Source organism: Podarcis muralis, chromosome 3 (genome assembly GCF_964188315.1).
Source record: "Podarcis muralis chromosome 3, rPodMur119.hap1.1, whole genome shotgun sequence".
Taxonomy (NCBI): domain Eukaryota; kingdom Metazoa; phylum Chordata; class Lepidosauria; order Squamata; family Lacertidae; genus Podarcis; species Podarcis muralis.
The window spans coordinates 33,062,619-33,085,877 of NC_135657.1; the positions used below are offsets into that span (position 1 = coordinate 33,062,619).

Sequence of the window (23,259 nt, forward strand, 5' to 3'; positions counted from 1 at the left end):
CGCTCTTTTCATGTTGTGAACGGGCCTCCAGAATGGATCCCGTTCGCAACCAGAGGTACCACTGTATATCTAATTAGATGGCACCTAAGCTGGCATAAGGTGAGAGCCAGATGTCAGAGAGCCATACCTGCAGAACTAAAGGCTCAATACTCTAACCAGACTCCAGAGTTTTACTTCCTTCCTTGCTGGAGGCCTAGCGGAATTAAAGAGGAGCAGCTTAACATAGGTTGGCAATTCCCAAACAATGGACCACTAGGGGTCTGTGAACTTCATTCGCATGGTCCATGGTATGTTCGTAAAAAATTCATTTAAAAACCATGCAGCATCTAGCAGAGTTGCTACAACCAGAGGAACAATAATTAAGTGGCTCGCCAAAACCCTCAGCAATTTTTCAAGTGGTCTCTGGGGCGTGCCGTGTAGGAAACCACACCTATGTTCCTGCCCCACTTTAGGCAGGTGATCCAAGGAAGCTGAGCAGGAAGGTGGCATCTGAGCAGGTAGTGGCACCCGCCCTGTGGAACGCCCTCCCACCAGATGTCAAAGAGAACAACTACCAGACTTTTAGAAGACAACTGAAGGCAGCCCTGTTTAGGGAAGATTTTGATGTTTGATGCATTGCTGTATTTTAATATTTTTAATATTATACCCAGCCAGATGGGCGGGGTATAAATAAATTATTATTATTATTATTATTATTATTATTATTATTATTATTATTATGACAAGTGCAAAAATTGTTTGAGAGGCCGGATATTCTACAGAGGTTCTTTAAAAACAAGGCAGACAAGGCGAAGAGCCCACTGGTTCTATTCCTTGATAAACAGATTTTATTTACAGGAAGAATGAGAAAGCAAAACAAGGAACGAAGAGCAAAGCACTGGTCACCGAGAACTCCCTCAGAACAGCAATGGAGGATTCCTGGAGTGGCTTGTTCATAGCACCTTCCATGGTCCTGGTCTACATTAAGGTTTGTGGGGGAGATTATGCAAACCGCTTTTATATCTTACAAATGTAAGCATTCTCAGCAACTGAATGACTAGACCTGAGTGTTCCTTTAACAGGTGACGGACCCTGGAGCCCTGCCATCCCTGCCTGGGACTTAGTCACAGATAAGAAATTAGTCAGCAGGTGTCTGATCACAAGATAAGAAATGCAGATGGCTAATTAAAGAGTCCCAACCATGCTGCCACCCCCCCCCCCCAAAAGGAAGTCTGGGCACAAGAGGAGCAATTGCTGTACACCACTAACTGCTCACAATACAAAGGTCTTTGGCATATCCATTACACAGGGTGGTACAATTAGCCACTTCTCCCATGGTTTTGCTCTGATTGGTTTGGAGGAAACTGCCCTCTCCCTATCTATAAAAGAGGGAGAATGACACCAGACCTAGCAGGGCTGTCCTAAGGCTCCCTGCAGATTAAAAACAACAGCTACAGTGGTACCTCGGGTTAAGAACTTAATTCGTTCTAGAGGTCCGTTCTTAACCGGAAACTATTCTTAACCTGAGGTACCACTTTAGCTAATGGGGCCTCCCGCTGCCACCGTGCCACCGCCATGCAATTTCTGTTCTCATCCTGAAGCAAACTTCTTAACCTTAGGTACTATTTCTGGGTTAGTGGAGTCTGTAACCTGAAGTGTCTGTAACCCGAGGTACCACTGTATAAACTGAATAATAAAGCTAGCTGATAGCAACTCAGAGCTTTTATCTATCTATATAAAATATTATAAAATCCATCATTCCTGTTTCAGTTTAGAAATATCATTAGAGAAGGGGAGAGATCTGGTTTCCTCCAGATGTTAACTTATTCTCTCATCCACAGAACATTTCAATAAAAGTGTTCTTTCCCCACTTGTAGCCACAAATATTTTTATTTTGCAGACACATTCAGACACAGATGCTCCATACTGAAATCTGTCCATGTCCCTTTGTGCCAGGGGTTTCCTTCCTTCCTTGTCTAAATGGGAGAGGCAAAGACAATAGCCATCAAAGGGTTGGGGGTGGGTCCAGGGCTTTCAAGAAGAATTGCCTCATTCAGAACCGGCAAGCCTAATTTCCCTTTTTCCAAGTTTCTGCACAGAATGACAGCCCACTAAGGTCATAAAGGAAAGATCTGTAATACATAAAGGAAGATCTGTAATAGAAATGAGTAGAACAAGCTTCCCTGAGTAATTAAAGGTTACCTCATGCTGGAGCATGGATTATTAATGCAATCACATTTGCTTCACTGAGGATCATTAATATAGCCTGCTTGAAATTGATCACATTTCTCATCTGGCATTTGTGCATCAAAGCAACAAGCCCCAGAAAAATAAGTCAAGTGGGACAGAAAGCTTTTTGTGACCAGAGACGTTCTTGTGTGGAATGCTCCGCTGCTCCTACTTGGCCACACTGGGTGTCTTTTCATCGAGGATCACCTCTTCAAGGAATTGCTTGTTTCTTCACCCGTTCAGCAGTATTCCATAAAAACATGGGGATTTGTGACAGCTTCCCCACTATTGGGAAATGTTCCTAGCTGTGTCAGTACTCCAAGTGTTCCCTTGAAATTCATCAAATGTTTCACCCAAGTAGTGATGCTTGAGTTCCCCTCCAATTTTGCTGCGGGCAGAATTTAGTGGCAAGCAGCCTAAGGTGCAAAGCAGTCGTGTAGAATTTTGCTCGTTTTATTGGAATTCTTTTAGCTGCCCTCAAAATTCCGCAGATGTTTTGCTTCCGTGGGGACTTCCAAATTCAACAGAACTAATTCTCCATTAGTTCTCCTCTGTTACCATGCAGAGGTGCCCATGTGTATGAAAGCAAGTAATGTCGAGGGAAGGGCTGTAGTTCAGTGGTTGAGCATCTGCCTTGAATGCAGAAGGATGCAGAATCTATCCCTGGCAATTCCAGATAAGGCTGGGAGAGAACGCTGCCTGAAACCCTGGAAGGCTGCTGCCAGCTGGTGTAGACAATATTGAGCTAATGGACCAATGGCTCAGTATAAGGCAGCTTCCTATGTTCCTGTGTTATACCACATGGAAGGTTATTCTCTAACCTCATCCACTGTGTGTGTGTCTGCACATATGGAAGACTAGTTTGAGCAGTGTTGACCAGTGGCCATTGGTAGGTCAAAAAAGCAGGGAGACAAGCAGCAGCTGGAGTCAGAGTCAGTGGCAAATGGAGGCAGCTAATTCCAGTTTTATCACCATTCTGTTTCCTGTTGAGTTCTACAAGGGCAACTTGGCGGACACTTCCTGGCTGCTGCTATTTTTGCGTAAGAGTCAGTCACATACCAGCAAATTCAGGCTGTGCAATGAAAGTTGATTTGGAGCTCTTGTACAACAAACCTGCTTCCCTGGGCGTTGGGGAACAGGATCAGGAAGTCACGATGCTATTATCTCGAATTTCACAAACTATCTCATGATCATCTCCAAATGAGCTTATTGAAATGGTGGCACTTCTGAGAACAGCATTTCATGCCTGAGGGTAACTAGTCACAGTGAATTGGGCCAGATTGTTCTTTCCACACTCAGCTCACTGTTGTAGCCACAGGACAACAAAGTCCTGTAACTTAGGTCACCCATGAAATTGTGAGACAGGGGTGGGGAACTGGTGATCTTCCCGTTCTTGTTGTGCTATGTGTTGTTTGGGGTCTGTGACTGATGGGAGTTGGAATCCAACACCTTCTGAAGGGCCACCGCTTCCCCAGTCCTGCCCTAAAGACAAATATTACGCAGTCTGTTTTGTTCACACACATTAAACTTAATTTCATTTTGTAGTTAGGCAAAGGTACAATTTATACAGTAGAAAGGTACTCCCCACCACAACCACATACAATTCATGAAGATTTAATCAGAAACACTCCCCCCCTGCCCTGTTAAAGAGAAACTGTGGCACAATTTAAATGTGAGGCAAAGCCATACATGTAAAGCACCAAGAATCATGGGAACTGTAGTTTGCCCCTCACACAGCTAGAGTTCCCAGCACCCTTAGCAAACCAGAGTTCCCAGAATTCTTTGAGAGAAGTTGTATGCTTTAAATTCATGGTGTATATGCAGCCATATTCATCAAAAGAGAGCTCCATAAAGACTTAAGATGACATTAAGGAATAATCATGGTATACAGGAGCAGAAAGCAAAAGAGGACATTAATTTACACTGTCGTTCTGGCTGACCTATGGATGGGTGAAACAGGCATATGAAGGTGAGCTTTGAGTCCGCCCTTAATTATTATGAAAGCACTCCTTGCTTTTTAACAGTGCTCTCCTTGTATAGTAATTAGCAAGACTTCTCCCCAAGGAAATGCCATGCCAAGGTTCTGCCTAGAGAGAGCCACATTTCCAAGAAAGTGCTAATTAGCTGCTTCTTGAGTAATCTGGTTCAGGCAAGCAAGCAGGTGTCAATGAAAATCGGAACGCATCTGCACAAACATGTTCCCTTCCTGTGTAGCAGTGGCACTAATTGCATCTCACTGGGTCACCATTTTGCGACCCACGTTGCATAATAGTCATTGATGCCAAACGCCCACGTGGCGTCTCTGTCGCATCCCCTGCATGGCATCTTTGGCAGGTTGTTCAGGATCAGCTCTGCAGGCTGATGGCCAGCATCAAGTCTGCTTCAGCTAAAAGTGAAACGTTATGAACATGCCACGAGTTTGACCCAGACATTAATGCAATTGGGTGCAGTCAGCATGGATACTGTCACAGTAGGGTCACAGGAAACCATGGTCCTAGTACCTTCTCCAGTAAGCCTAGGAAGGAAAGAGGGAAAGAACAACAACCAATGTTTTCACAGCATTTGTCAAAATCAATATTAGCACTAATTCTTCCTGCATTGCAAATGATTGGACTTGATGACCCATCGCTTCCAACTCTACAGTTCCCTTCCTTTCCAAAGCCTGTTGGAAATCCCAGACAACTCCTGCCAGTAGACATTGCTAACAGCTTCTTATGTTCAAAAGTCTTCATGCTACAACTACCCTTTGTAACATCAGATCCATGGTGTTTTATCCCAAACATCTGTAAGGAACTTACACATCCAGTATACAAGCCTAGCCACTTACGTGACACTGGGGCTTTCGGATTAACTGAAGTTATAAGTGCAAGTGCTAATTTCCATTGTTCATCTGTCAGAAAGCTGAGATCAGTGGGCAATTTCAGGACATGGGCACACACGTTAGTAACCTGGCAGGTTGATCCCAACAACTAAAAATGTCCAGTTGTCGTTGTCTTCTTCCTCTGCAGGGATGATCATCGACCGCATCCGGGGACACGTGTTTGTGTTTTGCGGTGTGCAGCCAGGCCCCAGCAGTTGTTCAGAGCTTTCATAGTTCCAGCAGCTGGTATGAGTCTCAGTGGGGTTTAGGCTGTAAATATGGAAAGGAAACAAAATCCTTAAGCAAACACGGCTCTTCTGTAAAGCTAATTCCAGACATTCTGTCCCACGAACGCATCTTGCAAAGAAGCCAGTTTTTGTGACTCAGAAATGCTTAAAGCTGTTGCAAAGTGGGATCAGTCTGGTGATTTAGTAGCATCAGCTGGCTCTTGAAGCTACTATCAGCCATTATCTCTCTCTCTGCAAACCAAAAACAATAAACTGGAGCAAGCAATACTTTCCTGGGCTGCAAACTCCACTGTTTGCCAGTTGCTTTGAGACATTTTCACATGATGCTCCCCAAAGGGGAGTCTGTGGCCCAAGCTAGTAACGAGCAAATCATCATTGCTATAACAATAAGAGCTCAGTTCTTTTCCTTTCTTTCTTCCTGACTTTAGATTTTTTTGCCACTTAACCCTTGAGCAGCCTGTAAATGCTACTGAAGTTCCCGTTCAAGCTACTCTGTAGGATGTCAAGTAGTGATTCCTTATTTTCTAATTAATCTAATCACTTAAGCAGACCCTTAATCGCTTAAGCAGACACTTAAGCAGTGTTCCTATTTTCAAGGGACATCCCTGATTTAGAGAAGCTGTCCTGGTTTCTGTTTTGATCCCGGAGTATCTTGATTTTCCTTAGGATGTCCCTATTTTCATTGGAGAAATGTTGGAGGATATGGAGTTATCCAACTCCCAAGCTGTCTGAAGGCAATCCTGTATAGGCAAGGTTTTTTTAAAAAACAAATAACTGTTTTATAATGTTTTTATATACAGTATGTTGGAAACTGCCCAGAGTGCTGGGGCAACTCAATAAGATGTGTGGGGTACAAATAGTAAAATTATCATTATGGAATGGGACGTCCCTATTTTCACTGGAGAAATGTTGGAGGGTGTGCTTAAGTAAAGTTCTAATTATACTTCAGTACTGGGGTGGCCTATTTGCTTATAAGCATGAGTTTCCCTGACCGGCTTCACAAGCCTGTTTCTCCCACCTTAGTGCTGAAAAGGTGGCAAACCCAGCCCTACATAATTGACAAAAGGTTAAGTCCAGTCAAAGGTGACTCTGGGGTTGCAGCACTCATCTCGCTTCAAGCCGAGGGAGCTGGTGTTTGTCCACAGACAGCTTTCCGGGTCATGTGGCCAGCATGACTAAACCGCTTCTGGAACAGTGGAATACTGTGATGGGAGCCAGAGCACACAGAAACGCTGTTTACTTTCCTGCCACAGCAGTACCTATTTATCTACTTGCACTGGTGTACTTTCAATCTGCTAGGTTGGCTGGAGCTGGGGCAGAGCAATGGGAGCTCACCCTGTAGTGTGGATTCAAACCTTCTGATCAGCAAGCCCAAGAGGCTCAGTGGTTTAGACCAGTGTTCCCCAACCTTGGGCCTCCAGCTGTTTTTGGACTACAATTCCCATCATCCTTGCTCACTGGTCTTGCTAGCGAGGGATGATGGGAGTTGTAGTCCAAAAACAGCTGGAGGCCCAAGGTTGGGGAACACTGGTTTAGACCACAGCGCCACCTGCTCCTAGTGGGAAGACCTAGTCCAGGCATAGGCAAACTCGTCCTTCCAGATGTTTTGGGACTACAAGTCCCATCATCCCTAGTTAACAGGACCAGTGGTCGGGGTGATGGGAGTTGTAGTCCCAAAGCATCTGGAGGGCTGAGTTTGCCTATGCCTGACCTAGTCAAATCTCCACTCAGCCATAAAGCTTACTGGGGGAGTCAAGATCTCTCAGCCTAAACTACCTCACAGGGTTTTTGTGGATGATGAAAAAAGTACAGGGGCCTAATATCTCCTCAGTAGTTTGGAGGGTGAGTGAGCTATAAATGAAATAAATAATAAAATATCAATTGGTACACATTGCCAGGGGAGTGGATACTATCTGCTCCATCTTGAATGTTTTCTCTATGGAGGCATATGACATCATTCTCCCGGGACATTCCGTTCTCCCTTCTCTTCTTATTCTTGCACTGCAGGGGGTTGGATTAGATGGCCCTTGGGTTCTCTTCCCGTTCTACCATTCTATGATGCTAGCAAATGGACACATGGGATTGGAATTGCTTCAGACAGCCCAGGAAACACGTGCTTCACACCATCTTAGGACTACTGAAATGACCCAAACAAAGACTTTTAGAAACTTGGCATCTAAAAAATGTAATGATTCTTGCTCTATCATGCTTCCCGAAGTTTATTTTTTTCAAGCAGAGTTTGAAATATTTTCTTTTATGTCCGAATGCCATGTAATTCTCATTTCCTAGCAATAAACCTGCTTCCCCCACACCTTCACTATATTGCTCAGCCTATGGATTTAAATCTGTTTTTGACAAATAGATATATGAGAAATCGAGGCATTGCCAGATGCCCAGAGGGCATCCCTCTGTTTGTTGGGGATAGGGGTGAGTTCACACATTCAATTTGCTAGCACCAATTACCAGGTGGCGAGCTGTGGTAGATCCTATTAAAATCCTAGTCTGGTTCCTAATTTGGGAGCATTTGCCTGTGGCGGACAAAGGCAGTGTTCTGTGGTGTATTATTGCATGATGACTGATGCTTCCAGTTCCACAACTTTCACAAATTCACATCATCCATTTCTCCGGGAGCCACATGATCAATCAAATATGTAAACTCACAATTAGGCTTCCTCAAAGACTGGGGTGGACAAAAAAATATATATGCAACTGGTGCGTGGAAAAATATTGTTTTAGTTAATTGGCAATATTCATGAGCAATCAAGGAATCCTGCCCTTTAAAAATATAAATGTGTCTTAGATTTTTCCATGCTTTGTTTTAGGATGGTTTTTTATGTATGTTATTAATTTAGTTTTGTCAGTCACTTTGGGTTGCAATGGCAAAAAAGAGCAGCTAATATGTCTAATAAATGATAATAAATAACAATCCTCACACATTTGATCAGTAATTGATCCCTTATGTAGTCTGTCATGTGAGAACACTCATTGCTGTTTAAGGTAAAGGTAAAGGTACCCCTGCCGGTACGGGCCAGTCTTGACAGACTCTAGGGTTGTGCGCTCATCTCACTCTAGAGGCCGGGAGCCAGCGCTGTCCGAAGACACTTCAGGGTCACGTGGCCAGCGTGACGAAACTCCTCTGGCGAGCCAGCGCAGCACACGGAAACGCCGTTTACCTTCCCGCTAGTAAGCGGTCCCTATTTATCTACTTGCACCTGGGGGTGCTTTCGAACTGCTAGGTTGGCAGGCGCTGGGACCGAGCAACGGGAGCGTACCCCGCCGCTGGGATTCGAACCGCCGACCATGCGATCGGAAAGTCCTAGTCGCTGAGGTTTTACCCACAGCGCCACCCGCGTCCCTCATTGCTGTTTAAATGACCCTAAATTCTGCATCAATTAAAGCAGAAGAGGGAACCTTTGGCCCTCCAGATGTCGCTGAACTACAACTCCCAGCAAGCATGGCCAATGTAGTTCAGCAACATCTGGAGGGCCAAAGGTTCCTCACTCCCGACTTAAAGCAGGCCTGCAGACGGGTGACTCATAAACCAAACACAGCCTGCCAGCCCTATATTGTGGCCTGCCAGCTGCCTGACAACTGCAAGCCAGGAGCGAACCCACAACTATTGTGCCCTGGTGGGCTGACCTTCAAAATGTTGCTGTTCATAACCATCTGAACTGGAATATGAATTCGTCCAGCTTCTAAAGTTCAGGTGCATTACGAATCGAGCACAATTACTCCCAGGAGTTTTTCTCTGTTCACAATGTAAAAATGAGGTTCCATCAGTGGGACTAGACTAGGGGGACTAATCTAGTTTCCTAAGTGTTCCTGGCAAATTAGAGTATTTAAGCCTAGCGCCTCCTTCCCAAAGCCTGGGAAGCTTCTGGCTGGCTGAGCAGGGGAGGCACGATGCTCATGCGCATGACATCGTGACATCAGGACATTGGGATGTCACAGGTGCGATGTCAGCCCCACCCACCCCCTGCAACCTGGCACCTCTGGCCCTAGCTGCTCCCCTAGCTGTTCCATACATTCAGCATTTGGGATTTTTAGGTGGAAGAGCCAAAGTTCTTTAATGATAACCCCTTAATTTCAGATCACTGTGAATTAGTGGAAGCTGCCTTAGATCCAGTCTCAGATCCATTGGTCTATCAAGTTCAGTATTATCTACACCAGTGGCTCCTAAGCTTTTTATTTTATTTTATCAAGGACCCCTTCGAGAATCCGATAAAAGCTATTCCTCCCTCTCCAGAAAAATGTACTTACACACAAATTTTCATGTGCAATTTATTTGATTGCTGGGGGGGAGGCCTTTTTGCGGGGGGTCATGGACGGTCTGGGACGCAGGTGGCGCTGTGGGTAAAAGCCTCAGCGCCTAGGGCTTGCCGATCTAAAGGTCGGCAGTTCGAATCCCTGCGGCGGGGTGCGCTCCCGTCGTTCAGTCCCAGCGCCTGCCAACCTAGCAGTTCGAAAGCACCCTCGGGTGCAAGTAGATAAATAGGGACCGCTTACTAGCGGGAAGGTAAACGGCGTTTCCGTGTGCGGCTCTGGCTCGCCAGAGCAGCGATGTCACGCTGGCCACGTGACCCGGAAGTGTCTCCGGACAGCGCTGGCCCCCGGCCTCTTGAGTGAGATGGGCGCACAACCCCAGAGTCTGTCAAGACTGGCCCTTATGGGCAGGGGTACCTTTACCTTTACCTTTTATGGACGGTCTGGGCGGCTTCCAACAAAATATTAAAATACAATAGTGCATCAAACATTAAAAGCTTCCCTAAACAGGGCTGCCTTCAGATGTCTTCTAAAAGTCTGGTACTTTTAGTTTTTAGTTTTAGCACAGTTACCCCATTCAGGTTAAGCCCTTATTCTTCGTGATGGAAAAATCAGTGAATCTCTTGCTGGTAAGAGCTGTTTGCCCATGGAGCAGACTGCCTTGGGAGGTGATGGTCTCTCCTTTGCTGGGTGATGGCCCGTTGCATGGGGTCAGTCTGGAGAGTCTCAAGGACTCCTCTCCTCCCAAAATCCTCTGCTTTTGTTGTGTGAATAATATCTGTTGTGTGTTTAACTTCCAGAAAGATTCACTCTGTAAGAGACAGCTTGTCTATGTTGTAGCTTCAGTTTGCAAGAAATGTTGCTTATGCGCTTGCCTGTTGCCGGAGGAGTTTGGCTTGATGGTTTATTGCTTCTGCTATACTTTCAAACATTGCAAAACAATCTTCAGAATAGCTACCGTGTGACATTCATTGGTTGGGAGGCTGCAAAAAGGATTTCAGCAGGGAGAAATACAAAGAGCTTAGTGGGGGAAACAGGCCACAAATCAAGAGACACCCTGCAGACTTTTTTTAAGGATCTCAGATGTGAAATTGTTTAATTAAAACATGGAAGCATTAAAGCCAACCTCACTAACAAAGGACTGGAAGGTACTTGTGTGACACCAACCTACCAGACTAATGTCTGGCCCAGAAAAAATGTTGCAAAGCATGGATAAGCTTAACCACATAGAAAAGTAAGCCCCAGATGAAGAAGGTTGCAAACCCTCCACGTGCCCCAATTTTCCAGGGACTGTCCCAGATTTATAGAAACTGTCCTGGTATCTGATTCCAGACTGTCCCGCTTTTCAATAGGATGTTCCTGTTTTCATTGGAGAAATGTTGGAGCGGATGGAATAGGACATCCATATTTTCATTGGAGAAATGTTGGAGGGGATGAGGTTGGGCAGAACCTATTCACAGGGATGTCTGGGCTCACTAAACCTTTTGATTTTTTTTTAAAAAGAGCAACATGCGAACAGAAGGGATCCTATAGAGATTGGATGTCATAGGAAGCTGCATCATATATTGAGTCAGACTGTTTGTCCATCTAGCTTGGTAGTGTCTGGCTTCAAGTGCACGATAGCTTCAGTGTCTATGTTTCTGTTCCCAGGAACAGACAAATCTTGAGACTTAGGTCTACACTCTGCCATTGACAGCCACCCAGCTCTAAGGTAGAGGTGAAGTTGGCACTAATCACCAGCTAGGATACCATACCATATCAACATTGGCTAAATAGCACATTTGCAGCAAGCCTGAGTGAAGTATAACCACAGTTTTCACCAATATTGGAAAGAAATAACTGATATGACTGGATAAAACCCAGAAGCAGCTTGCTAAGTGGGGTGAATCCCCTATGCTAGCTTCCTGGTAGTGGATCACTGTTGCTTAGTTGCTGGGAGAGGGGAGAGGAAGCATGGAGCTTGCACAGTGCAAACACAATGGCAGAGTCACTCCATTACTCCTGCCCATGCATTTGCACCACACTGACCTCAACACCACCTCAGCATCGTAAGCAATAGTGACCCACCTCCCAGGAAAGTAGCATAAAAACTCTACTCCACCTAATGAGCTGCTTCAGATAAAAACTGGAAACAGTTGGAGTATCAGTTTTTAGCACTTTTAAACTTGCCATACCTGTGGCATTTTTATCAGATCACTTTGAAATTGGACACTTTTGTAGACCCCATCAGGTAAACCGTGCATGCAAATGACTGACTCAACAGGTGGCCTTTTTTTAAAGCTATAGAATTTATCCTGCCAAAGCAAATGCACATAAAACCCTCATTAGTACCATATTGGCCCGAATATAAGCCACACCTGAATATAAGCCACACCTTTAAAATTGATGGGGGGGGGAGGGCAAAAAAATAAATACCCGAATATAAGCCGCTCCATTCCTTGCTGCTCCTGGTTTCATACTGGGGGGTGGGGATGAGCTGCGCTCCATTGCCAGCGACCTTTCCCCTGCCTTGCTCTCTCCCTTCCTGGCTTGGGGGGGGAAGACAGGGGACTATGCATGGGGCAGGCACCGCTTTGCAGTGCTCCTAGCGCTGTTTGCCCTGCGTTCCTGGCTGCATACTGTAAGGTCGTGAATATAAGCTGCACTTTAACTTTTCACAGTTGGAATTTGGGGAGGAAATGAGGTTTATATTCAGGCCAATACAGTATATCCATATTGCATTGAGGGCTGTTGTAACAACAACAACAACAACAACAACAACAACAACAACAACAACAACAACAACAACAACAACAACAACACTATGTATATCCCACCCATCTGGCTGGGTTTCCCCAGGGAGAGGCAGCATGTTGTGGCTGAGAAAGCATCAGTCCTAAACTAGTATTGCTGGGGTTGGCTGAAAGACAATAGGGTATGACAGCCCTACCAAGTTCCTACGAAAACGAGGTTATTCCAGCATCCTTTTAAGCTCTTTCTGGCTACCTACGGTCCAAAGGGACACTTCAGGGAAGGGAAGGCTTGCAAATCAATGCCATTGTTCCAATGGGCTTGACCCAAATTGATGAGCTACTTTTCTCTGCTCAGTGCTGCATGGAACAAACTGCAAGGGTTTGCGGAACATGATTTTATTAATAGCCTACATGCCCAAGCATTTTTCTTTCTTTTTTTGGTTCTCATGAGTTATTTTCTCTGCCTTGCTTCCTGTGATCGCTCAGTTTCAGGGGCTGATTAGGCCAACTGGTGGGATAAAGATGAGATTAAAAGAAAATATCAACCTCCCCCCTCAAAAAAAAAACCCCCAACCCTCTCCAGGAAATCAAGAATGCTTCTATAAAAAGTTAAAAATCTGCAGTGCAGTGTGGGTAGAAAAAGGACTTTGGCTGAACACTGGTTTCTTTGTTTCAGTTGTAAAAGCTCCATGTTTTGAAAGGGGATGGGTGGGGGAGAATCTTGGGCAAGGTGTCTTCAGTGAGGTGGGACATGTCTGTGGCCCCTGTCCTCCTCTCCAAACACCTTTACCCACTCGCTTGCTCTCTTCCTCTGGGCTCAATCCATAAAACCATCTAGGAGGGACCCCAAAGCAGATGGAGGGTACTCCAGCATCTTCTTACTCTTGTCATTGTGTGCATGCTTGGAGACAGTAGGTAAATGCAGGGAACACTGGCCAAGAGGGTAAGGAACAGGAACAAGTTTGCCCAGAGGGTGGAAGCCCAAGCAGGACTGCCTGGACCTTGGCAGATGCTCAGTGATGCCTGCTCCTGGCAGAAGCACCTCACTTGTCAAGTGAGACAAATTTGGGCTGGATAATCTACTCAACATAGGCCATGATAGACGCACAAGGCCGGCTGGTTGCCACCATTTCCCTCAACAGCACTCCTGTGTCTTTGAACATCTGCTTTGGAGGTAGAAATGCAAGAGGAGAGCTTTTCCTGGTATGGAAATAAAGTGATGGGAAAATCCTTGCCTGCTAAATAACCAGTATCAAGCAGTGAACAGTTGCTGTACACAGAGCTACCTTTAAAGAGTTTCCCAAAGGTGCAGCTGGTCCAGAATGCAGTAGCAACAATGTTAGTGGGAGTCTGCCCTTGGGATCATGTTGCTGACTCGATCGTGCAATGCCTACGCTTTGGTCACCAATTTGCTTCTTTTAAGGCTTGGAAACATAGGAAATGGTGTAACACTGAGTCACATTCTTGATCCATCTATCTCAGTTCTGTCTGTACTGACTGGTAGCAGCTCTTCAGGGCTTCAGGCAGGAAGCACTCTCAGACGTAGCTGAGGGCATGCGCCCTACCAATGAGTTATAGTTCCCACCACCAGTGGCATAGCATGGGTGGGGCCACAGGGGCAGTTGCCCTGGGCGCAAAATTCTTAGGGGCACAAAATTTCGAAAGAAAAAACGAGAAAGTAGAAATAATAAACAATAGCACACCCTCCCCCTCATACAGAAAAGCTCCCAGTGTTTTGGGGGTGGACCGAGGAATAGATTTGGGTGACAGCTGGTTGCTAGGGCGCAGTCTGCATGGAAAGAAACCCGCTCCCGACCAATCCTCCGTCCTGTTCGCCATACTTGATGCTCACTGCTGCCACTCAGGTAGGTCGCCAAACTATTGCCCCTTTGTTCCAGCCTATCATGGGAGGTGCCAAGGATACTATTCTTGCCCCAGGCACTGGCAACCTATGCTATGCCACTGCCCCCCACCCATTCCAATGGCTTCCCAGATCTTTGAAGGATCTCCTCCTCCTGCACCAACCTACCTGGCTTCTCTCTAAGATCGTAAGGGGGGACCCTTCTTTGGTCGTGTGGAGGGTGAAAGCACAGCTGGTGGAGACAAAAGACTTCTCAGTGACTGCATCTATATGGTGGAACAGTTTGCCCAGGAAACGTAGATGGACCCCTCTTTGAATGTCTCTGGCCAGTTTGTGAAAATATTGCCCCCCCCTCCCTCCCATGCAGACTTTTGCCTTGCTGAGTACTTAATGTTTTATTTACTGGTTGTGGTTTGATTGCATTCCCTATCTCTGCTTTGTTTTTTGCTTTTTTTTTTTTAAAAAAAGCTTCTTATTTAATGCATTGTTTTATACCATATTGTGGTTTTAAAGTGTTGTAAACTCCACTAAGTTGAACATAGGCACCGGGCGAGTGTGATTGAAGTGCTTATATAAATTAAAGAAATTAAAGACACAGGAGAAGCTTTGGGGGTGGAGACTGGGGAAGCACATTGGCTAAGTGCATCACTTACTAGCTTTAGGGCTTGATTATCCCAAACAGAAGTATATAAGAGCTGTTGAGAATGTCTTGTCACATTATATGCTCTTGGTGCTGTTGCTACTGCCGGGTTGCCGGGTTGACTCCCACAGTATAGGGGTGTCAGAGGGGATTCTTCTGCTGATTGGCCAGCTAGTAATGGTCAGACAGGATTTGACAAATGGGGTAAGAAAGCTGGGTGGGTCGCAGTGTGGCAGGTCGTGAGAGTGGAGGACACCTGTTGAATACCTGTCTCTCCTGAGATTCTGCTGAATACATGCACAGACACAAAAAGACAGAAACACACACACACACACATTTCAACTGCATATTCTCCATTCCTTTGCAACTGATCACATGCAGAGTTGACCGCCAAGTGGGCGGAGTATAAGTAATAAATTATTATTATTATTATTATTATTATTATTATTATTATTATTAACCTGTTAACATTCCAATGAATTTTAAAACCTTTCTTGTCTGCAACTTTCATGTCTCTCATTTCATGCCTGGTGCTTCAGCCAGTCACGTTGCTCTCTGTATCACTAAGATTTTCTTTTTTAAAAATCCCCATAAACACACCACTGTATTCTCCTGAGGCAGAAGAGTCGTAATAGAATTATTCTTAGGCTCTCTGAGTACAATATCTCCATTTAACTTGCTATTGGAAATGCAGCTCCAAGCTGTTTACTGCTTGGTCTCTTTGTGGCTCTGAAGTCTCCAGAACCGAGAGACTTGAACAGATTGCATATGAATGCATGTGTTTTTAAAGGGCTGTGGATCACTGTCACAGACTTCAGGGTCATTGTTGGCTAGCATGTTTGTTTCTGTGAGGTCTATGGAAACTCATCTGCTCACATCGGCTTATTCAAAATTAATCAACAACTCAACAGAATGCCACTTCTCTGGTGGTCTATCACATGTGTGTATTCTAACTCACAGCCCCCTGAGATACTCCCAATTAAAAGTTATTTTTCTGTTCCTATAATGATTATTAATAAAAACAACGAAATGTATAGCTCTCCGGTCCTCGCAAAGGAGTCCAGGATATCAAACACACAAACAATAAAGCAAAACATTGAGGAGAAATTCCAGTACACTTACAAACTATGAGTGCTGCACTATGATGTCATGATGCTAAAACATTTTTGCAATTTCTCCATTTTTTAAAAAAATTAATTCATACATTTCTTTATTTAACTGCTGTTCTTTTTGCTGTGATACTATGAAGCCAATGGGGTTTTGTGCCACCAATTTGTTCATTTTTTAAAAAAAACAGCAACAACACAGCAAGTTGTATTCAACTTTTATTCAGAGCTGATCCACTGAAATTAATAGCGCTACATTAGTCATGGCCATTGAGATTGCATTTGGTGCAAAAGTGGTTGTAACAGGTGATAGATTAATCCCTGGAGAAAGAAGTCTCATTATCATGAACAACTGAATGTGAATGTGAATGGACTGGATGTTCCTATGGAACTGCCTGCTGAGATATAGCTACCTGAGACTTGAAAAAATATGTCTCAAATCTAGCCTCAAAGGCATTCTGGGATTTGGTAGGTCACCGACATGATAAAAACTTTCTTTTTCATTTAGCTTTATATGTTGTTGTAATATTTGCTGCCTTATAGGGTAGCTCAGAATATTTGATTTCAGCTCTGCTGTTTTTATAATGATGGGTTTCACTGTTGTATTTATTATTTTATGACATTCTTGTTAGCTGTCTTAAGGGATCTGTGGAGCCAAGCAGAAAGAGAGAAATTCCCAAATTATATTTAAAACCTTATCTGTAAAGCAATGTAGACTGCTTTCCAACTCACCAAATAATTTGTTTTCAAAATGTGTCTTAAAATATTACTCTCTTCAAATTAGATACAAATTCGTTTGTGCTATCTTGCTTCATTACATGGTAGTCAAACTCTTACAAGACAAATCCCATTCCTTTTGTTTTTATAGACTTTCAAGGTTGGTGGATGAGGGGAATGCTATGGACATAGTGTGTCTTGATTTCAGTAAGGCTTTTAACAAAGTCCCCCATGATATTCTTGCAGAGAAGCTGGTAAAATGTGGGCTGGACAAGGTAACTGTTAGGTGGATTTGTAGCTGGTTGACTAACTGAACTCAAAGAGATCTCACTAATGGTTCCTCATCATCCTGGAATAAAGTGACAAGCGGAGTGCTGCAGGGTTCTATCCTGGGCCCATTGTTCAACATCTTTATAAACGTCTTGGATGAAAGAATTGAGGGGATGCTCATTTAATTTGCAGATGACACCAAACTGGGAGGGGTAGTTAATGCTGCAGAAAACAGAATCGAGATTCAAGTTGACATTAACAGATTGGAGAACATGGGCCAAAAACAGTTTACCAGCCCTGGTGTTTGGGAGGCACCCCTGCTCATTATTCTGTTGTGCAAGTCCCTTGACTTCTGCCCCTAAGTCCCCTTCTGATGGCCCCACTGAGGCAAACTTTGCAATCAAATGGCACAGAGTGAGAAAAGAATCTGATGACGGTGAACTCGGAACTCCTCTTCTAGTTATTGTACCTGATGGCTCTGTGTGCACAACGCATCGTGTTTCCATGGAAGATGTTCATAGGGGCAGCTCAATTTCAGGGAGGCCTCTGCTAATTCTTTACATGTCCTTAGTTCAACCTCGTGGTGTGTACAGGCAATAAAGAGCCATGGCAAATCCTCTCCATCACACAACAACCAGTCTGCTGTGTTACTGTAACATGAGAGTTACACATTCGTCAACAGAGTGGCTCAGCCCAGCCTGCCCAGGCTTGTCTACACAATAACTCAGAGAAAATGAGACAATTACCGGTATTTCATTATTGTTACTAATGAGTTATATTCATGTGCCACCCTATCCCATGGCCTCAGGACGTCTTGTAGGCTCCTAAAAACCAATTATGTAAAATGCAATTGGGCCCTGAAACAAATGTTGTAGGGTTCACTCTTTCTTTTTTTTTTTTATAATAAATTTTTATTAGTTTTCCATAAATAAAGAATAAACAAAACAAAAACATAAACATAAACAAACAAAAACATGACTTCCCCATACCACCCCTTTCCTGCATTCTTGTTTCAAGATTTTTTAGCAACCCTCTGATCATAACTTAAATACATTTCATATATTTAACTTCAGTTAATTATTAATACAACTGTAGTTCTTTATCTCTTATAACTCTGAGCCCCTAATTTTCCAAATTACAACAGTTTTTAAGATAAACTTTAAATTTGTTCCAGTCTTCATCCACCGCCTCTTTCCCCCGGTCTCGAATTCTGCCAGTCATCTCTGCCAGTCCCATATAATCGATCACCTTCGTCTGCCATTCTTCCAACGTGGGTAAATCTTGCGTCTTCCAATACTTTGCTAGAAGAATTCTTGCTGCTGTGGTGGCGTACATAAAAAATGTCCTATCCTTCTTTGGCACCATTTGGCCCACCATACCCAAGAGGAAGGCCTCTGGTTTTTTAACAAACGTTCTCTTCAGAACTTTTTTTATTTCATTATAGATCAATTCCCAGAAAGCCTTAATCTTCGGGCAGGTCCACCAAAGGTGATAGAAGGTTCCCTCCGTTTCACTGCACTTCCAACACTTGTTATTGGGCAAATGATAGATCTTTGCTAACTTAGCAGGAGTCATGTACCACCTGTAGATCATTTTCATAATGTTTTCTTTTAAGGCATTACATGCCGTAAATTTAACACCAGTGGTCCATAACTGCTCCCAGTCTGCAAATTCAATGTCATGCCCAATGTCCTGTGCCCATTTAATCATATTAGATTTCACCATTTCATCTTGAGTATTCCATTTCAACAGCAAGTTGTACATTCTTGACAAATTTTTAGTATTGGGTTCTAACAGTTCTGTTTCTAATTTTGACTTCTCCACCTGGAAGCCTTTCTTTCTGTCCTGTTTAAATACTTCATTTATCTGTCGATAATGTAACCAATCTCTCACCTTAAATTTCAGTTTCTCAAAACTCTGCAATTTTACATTTTCACCATCTTGTTCTATAATTTCACAATATTTAGGCCAATTAGAACCCATATTCAATTTTTTCACCTCTTTTGCTTCCATTGGTGACAACCACCTGGGGGTTTTACTTTCAAACAGGTCTTTATACTTAATCCAAACATTATACAGAGCTTTCCTCACCATATGGTTCTTAAAACCTTTATGCAATTTTACCTTGTCATACCATATATATGCATGCCAACCAAATCTGTTGTCAAATCCTTCAAGATCCAAAATGTCTGTATTCTCGAGGAGCAGCCAATCTTTCAACCAGCAAAACGCTGCTGATTCATAGTAGAGTCTTAAGTCCGGCAGGGCAAAACCCCCTCTATCTTTCGCATCTGTTAATGTCTTAAATTTTATTCTTGGCTTTTTGCCCTGCCAAACAAATTTCGATATGTCTTTCTGCCACCTCTTGAAACAGTCCATCTTGTCTATTATTTGTAATGTCTGAAACAGAAATAACATTCTAGGCAATACATTCATTTTGATAACAGCAATTCTGCCTAACAAGGAAAGTTTCAGCCTTGACCATATGTCTAAGTCTTTCTTAACTTCTGTCCAACATTTATCATAATTGTCTTTAAAAAGATTCACATTTTTCGATGTCAAATTCACCCCCAGGTACTTCACTTTTTTTGCTATCTCCAAACCTGTTTCATTCTGGAATGTCTCTTTTTCTTCATTTGTTAGGTTTTTTTCCAAAACTTTAGTTTTTTGTTTGTTCAGCTTAAATCCTGCAACTTGACCAAATATCTCGATCAGTTCTAAAACTCTTTTTGTGCTAGTGATTGGCTGTTGCAAAGTCAAAACTAGGTCATCTGCAAATGCCCTTAATTTATACTCTTTCACTCCGACCTGAATTCCTTTAACCAACTGGTCCTTTCTAATCATATTTAACAAAACCTCCAGAACCAGTATAAAAAGTAGGGGGGAAATAGGACATCCCTGTCGTGTTCCTTTCTCTATGGCTATCTCTTCCGTTACCACATTATTCACAATTAGCTTTGCCTTCTGCTCAGAATAAATTGCACCTATACCATTTTCAAAACCTTGGCCTACCCCCATCCCTTGGAGATTCTTTTTCATAAAGCTCCAACAAATATTGTCAAAGGCTTTCTCCGCGTCCACAAAAATCAAAGCCGCTTTTCTGTTAATGTTCATTTCCAACAGTTCCACAATGTCTATTATGTTCCTCACATTGTCAGACATGTGTCTACCCGGGAGAAAGCCAGATTGATCCTTATGAATCTCACCTGTCAATACTTTCTTCAGTCTTTTTGCTAAAATGTCTGCAAAAATTTTGTAATCCACATTTAATAATGATATCGGGCGGTAGTTCTTAACCTGGTTCTTTTCAGTCTTGGTCTTTGGTATAAGTGAGATAAAAGCCTCTTTCCACGTTTCAGGTGCCTTTTTCCCCTCCAATATTTCATTACAAACTTCTTTTAGTGGTTGCACTAAACCTTCTCTCAAAGCTTTATAATATCTAGCCGTCAGTCCGTCTGGTCCTGGAGACTTTCCCAGTTGTGCCTTTTGAATGGCCTCCTCTATTTCCTGTTCTGTTATTTTCTCATTCAAAATCAACTTGCCCTGTTCTGGAATTTTCGGTAGTCCATAATTTTTAAGAAATTCTTCTATTTCTTGTTCATTTACTGGCCCTTGTGTGTATAATTTCCTAAAAAAACTTTGGAAACAGTTACTTATCTCATTTGGCTTATGAACATTCTTTCCCTCTATCTCCAAACAAGTAACTGTGTTCAATTTTTGCCTCTTTTTCAATTGCCATGCAAGGAGCTTCCCACACTTATCTGCAGACTCAAAAGTCCTTTGTCTCATTTGTTTAATTTTCCATTCTATCTCTTGATTTGTCAGTTCCATATATTGCGTCTGATAATATTTTATTTCTCTCAAAATTTCTTGAGACTTTGGTTTTGACCTCAGTTTCTTTTCTCCTTCCTTCATTTTTTCTAAAATTCTTTCTTTCCTTTCATTTTGCTTTTTCCTCTTAATTGAATTCTGTTGTATCAGGAAGCCTCTCATCACGGCTTTACTTGCGTCCCAAATTGTTCTTTTTTCCACATCTGTTCTCAAATTTATCTCAAAGTAATCTTTCAATGTCTTTAGGGCCTTTATACAGAATTGTTCATCTCTAAATAGGGAGTCATTCATTCTCCATCTAAAGGATCCAGTTGTTGTCATTTTCATTTCCATCTTTACGGCATTATGGTCGGAGCAGGTTTTTGGGCAGATTTCTACTTTTTTAATCTTTGTAGCCATCACACTAGATACCCAGATTTGGTCGATTCTCGTCCATGTCATTTTAGATTCCGAGAAAAAAGTTCCCTCTCTCTCGAGAGGATTCTTTGTTCTCCAGATGTCAATCAAGTCCATGTTTTCCGTCATCTCGAAGAAAGTCTTTGGTAATCTTCCTTCTTTAGATATTGTCTGTCTTTGTGCCTTGTCCATATTTGTAGAAACCACTCCATTCATGTCCCCCATCATTATTATTTTGCAGTCGAGATAATCTAGTAAGGTCTCATGCAACTTCTTAAAAAATTCTGCCTTCCCATCATTTGGTGCATATACTCCAATTATCAAATATTTTTCCCCCTGGATCTGTACTTCAATTGCCAGGTATCTTCCTTCTTCATCCTTAAATTTTAGCTTTGGGTCCAATTTTTCCTTTGCATAAATCACTACTCCTCTCTTTTTTACTTTATCGGAAGATATAAATTCTTGTCCCAGTCTTTTGTTCACCAATAATTTCCTGTGTGCTCTAGTTATGTGAGTTTCCTGTAGACATATCAGATCCAGTTGTTCCCTTTTCAAAATGTGGAAAACCTGTCGTTTTTTCCTGGGATGGTTCAAACCGTTGCAATTCCAGCTTAGAAGTTGCAGAGACATTTTGTTTGTTAGATGTTTGATCCTCCGACTGCTCCAAGTTTTTCTTCCTCCTCAGTTGGCAGTTGTGGTAGTCCAAATGATAGATTTGCAATGTCCGTTAGCCCTCCTCCTTCTGGTGTTAATCCTTGTCTTTCTCTTGCCGGATCCACCGTACCTTTCTGTAGGTCCTCTAGGTTTCTCTCCAAAAAGTACTCTTTCTCCTGTACTGTTCTTATTCTTACTTTCTTCCCTTTGTAGTTAAAGGACAACCCCTGTGGGAATTCCCACCTGAAGGGTATGAAGTTCTTCCTCAGCAGATTGGCAAGATCTCTATAAAAAGTCCTCACTTCCAAGATGTATTTAGGGATGTCCTTAAAGATTTGGACTTGAATGTTTCCAATCACCAAAGCTTTTTGATAATGAAGGTTCAGTATCTTGTCTCTTTCCTCTTTGGTTCTAAAGGTAATCAGACAATCCCTTGACTTCTTGCTTTGCTTTCTACCAAGTCTGAAAGCAGTTGTTATCCCCACTTCGTCTTCCTCCAGATCTCCTTGCCAATTTTCCAGAATTGCCTCTGTGAGAAATTCCGCCAGATTGTCCTCTTCTTTCTCTGGAACCTGTCTAAATTTCAGATTTCGTTCTTTCCGTTGTAATTCCAGTAAGGAGAGGGCCGCTTCATGCTCATTCACCTTTTTCTCAATCGGCACAAGTCTTTCCTGTGTCTCACCTGCGACAGATTTTGCACTCTCTGCAATTTTCCTTGTTTCTGAAGATTCCTGAATCAGTCTATTTATAGATTCTGTATTTGTTGCCACTGATGTGGTATTCAAATCCAATCTTGCTGTAAGTTCTGTCAATTTCTTTGAATTTTCTGCTGATTGCTTTGTTAAGGCCTCAAGGGATTGATTTATTTTAAGCAGTGCCTGTGTCATAGGTTCCATTGATGCTGCTGTCACACTGTCTGGTGCAGGCACTGTATTGCCAGAGATTGAGCCTCTTTTCTTTTGTGTTAGTTTAGCTTTAGATCTGGTTCTTATCTCCTCTGCCGTGCCACTCATATCCCAAGGCCGTTCTCACAGGAAAAACTTGCAATGGAAAATCCCAGTATTAGTCAGTTACTTTACAATTTTTCCCTCTTAGCCCTCAAGAGGGAGCAGTTAAAAGTTCCAAGTTAGAAACAACAAAGAGACAGAAAGCCGGATGTAGAAAATCTCAAGTCCGCCATTAAAGTTGTAAAACTTTTTCTCCAATTTAAATTTGGTTAGTCCAATATCAGTAACAAAGTCCCATTTAAATCTTAAATGTCTTAAAATTTTTCCACCATTTAAGGTATAGTCTATATCCACTTCAAAGTTGTTTTAAAGAACAGTTTTCCCGGTGTTAAGTCCTGGCAGGTCGTCCCGGGGATCAGAGCAGTGAAAAACTTTGTTTCCCTTTAAATTAAAAGTATCTTCACAAGACTGTCTTTTTTCCCCCTTCTCCTGCCAATCTGGAGGGGAGAGATACTTTTGACAGCTC

The 23,259-nt window shown here is 42.9% G+C and overlaps 1 long non-coding RNA gene across 1 annotated transcript in view; it reads right to left on the reverse strand.

Moving 5' to 3' along the window:
• Positions 1–753: 753 nt before the first annotated feature.
• Positions 754–23,259, reverse strand: part of LOC144327228 (uncharacterized) — a 34,458-nt gene continuing 11,952 nt past the window's right edge. Inside the window, exon 3 of the long non-coding RNA XR_013392164.1 lies at positions 754–5,338. This is a non-coding gene — a long non-coding RNA (uncharacterized LOC144327228). The remainder of the gene's footprint in view (positions 5,339–23,259) is intronic.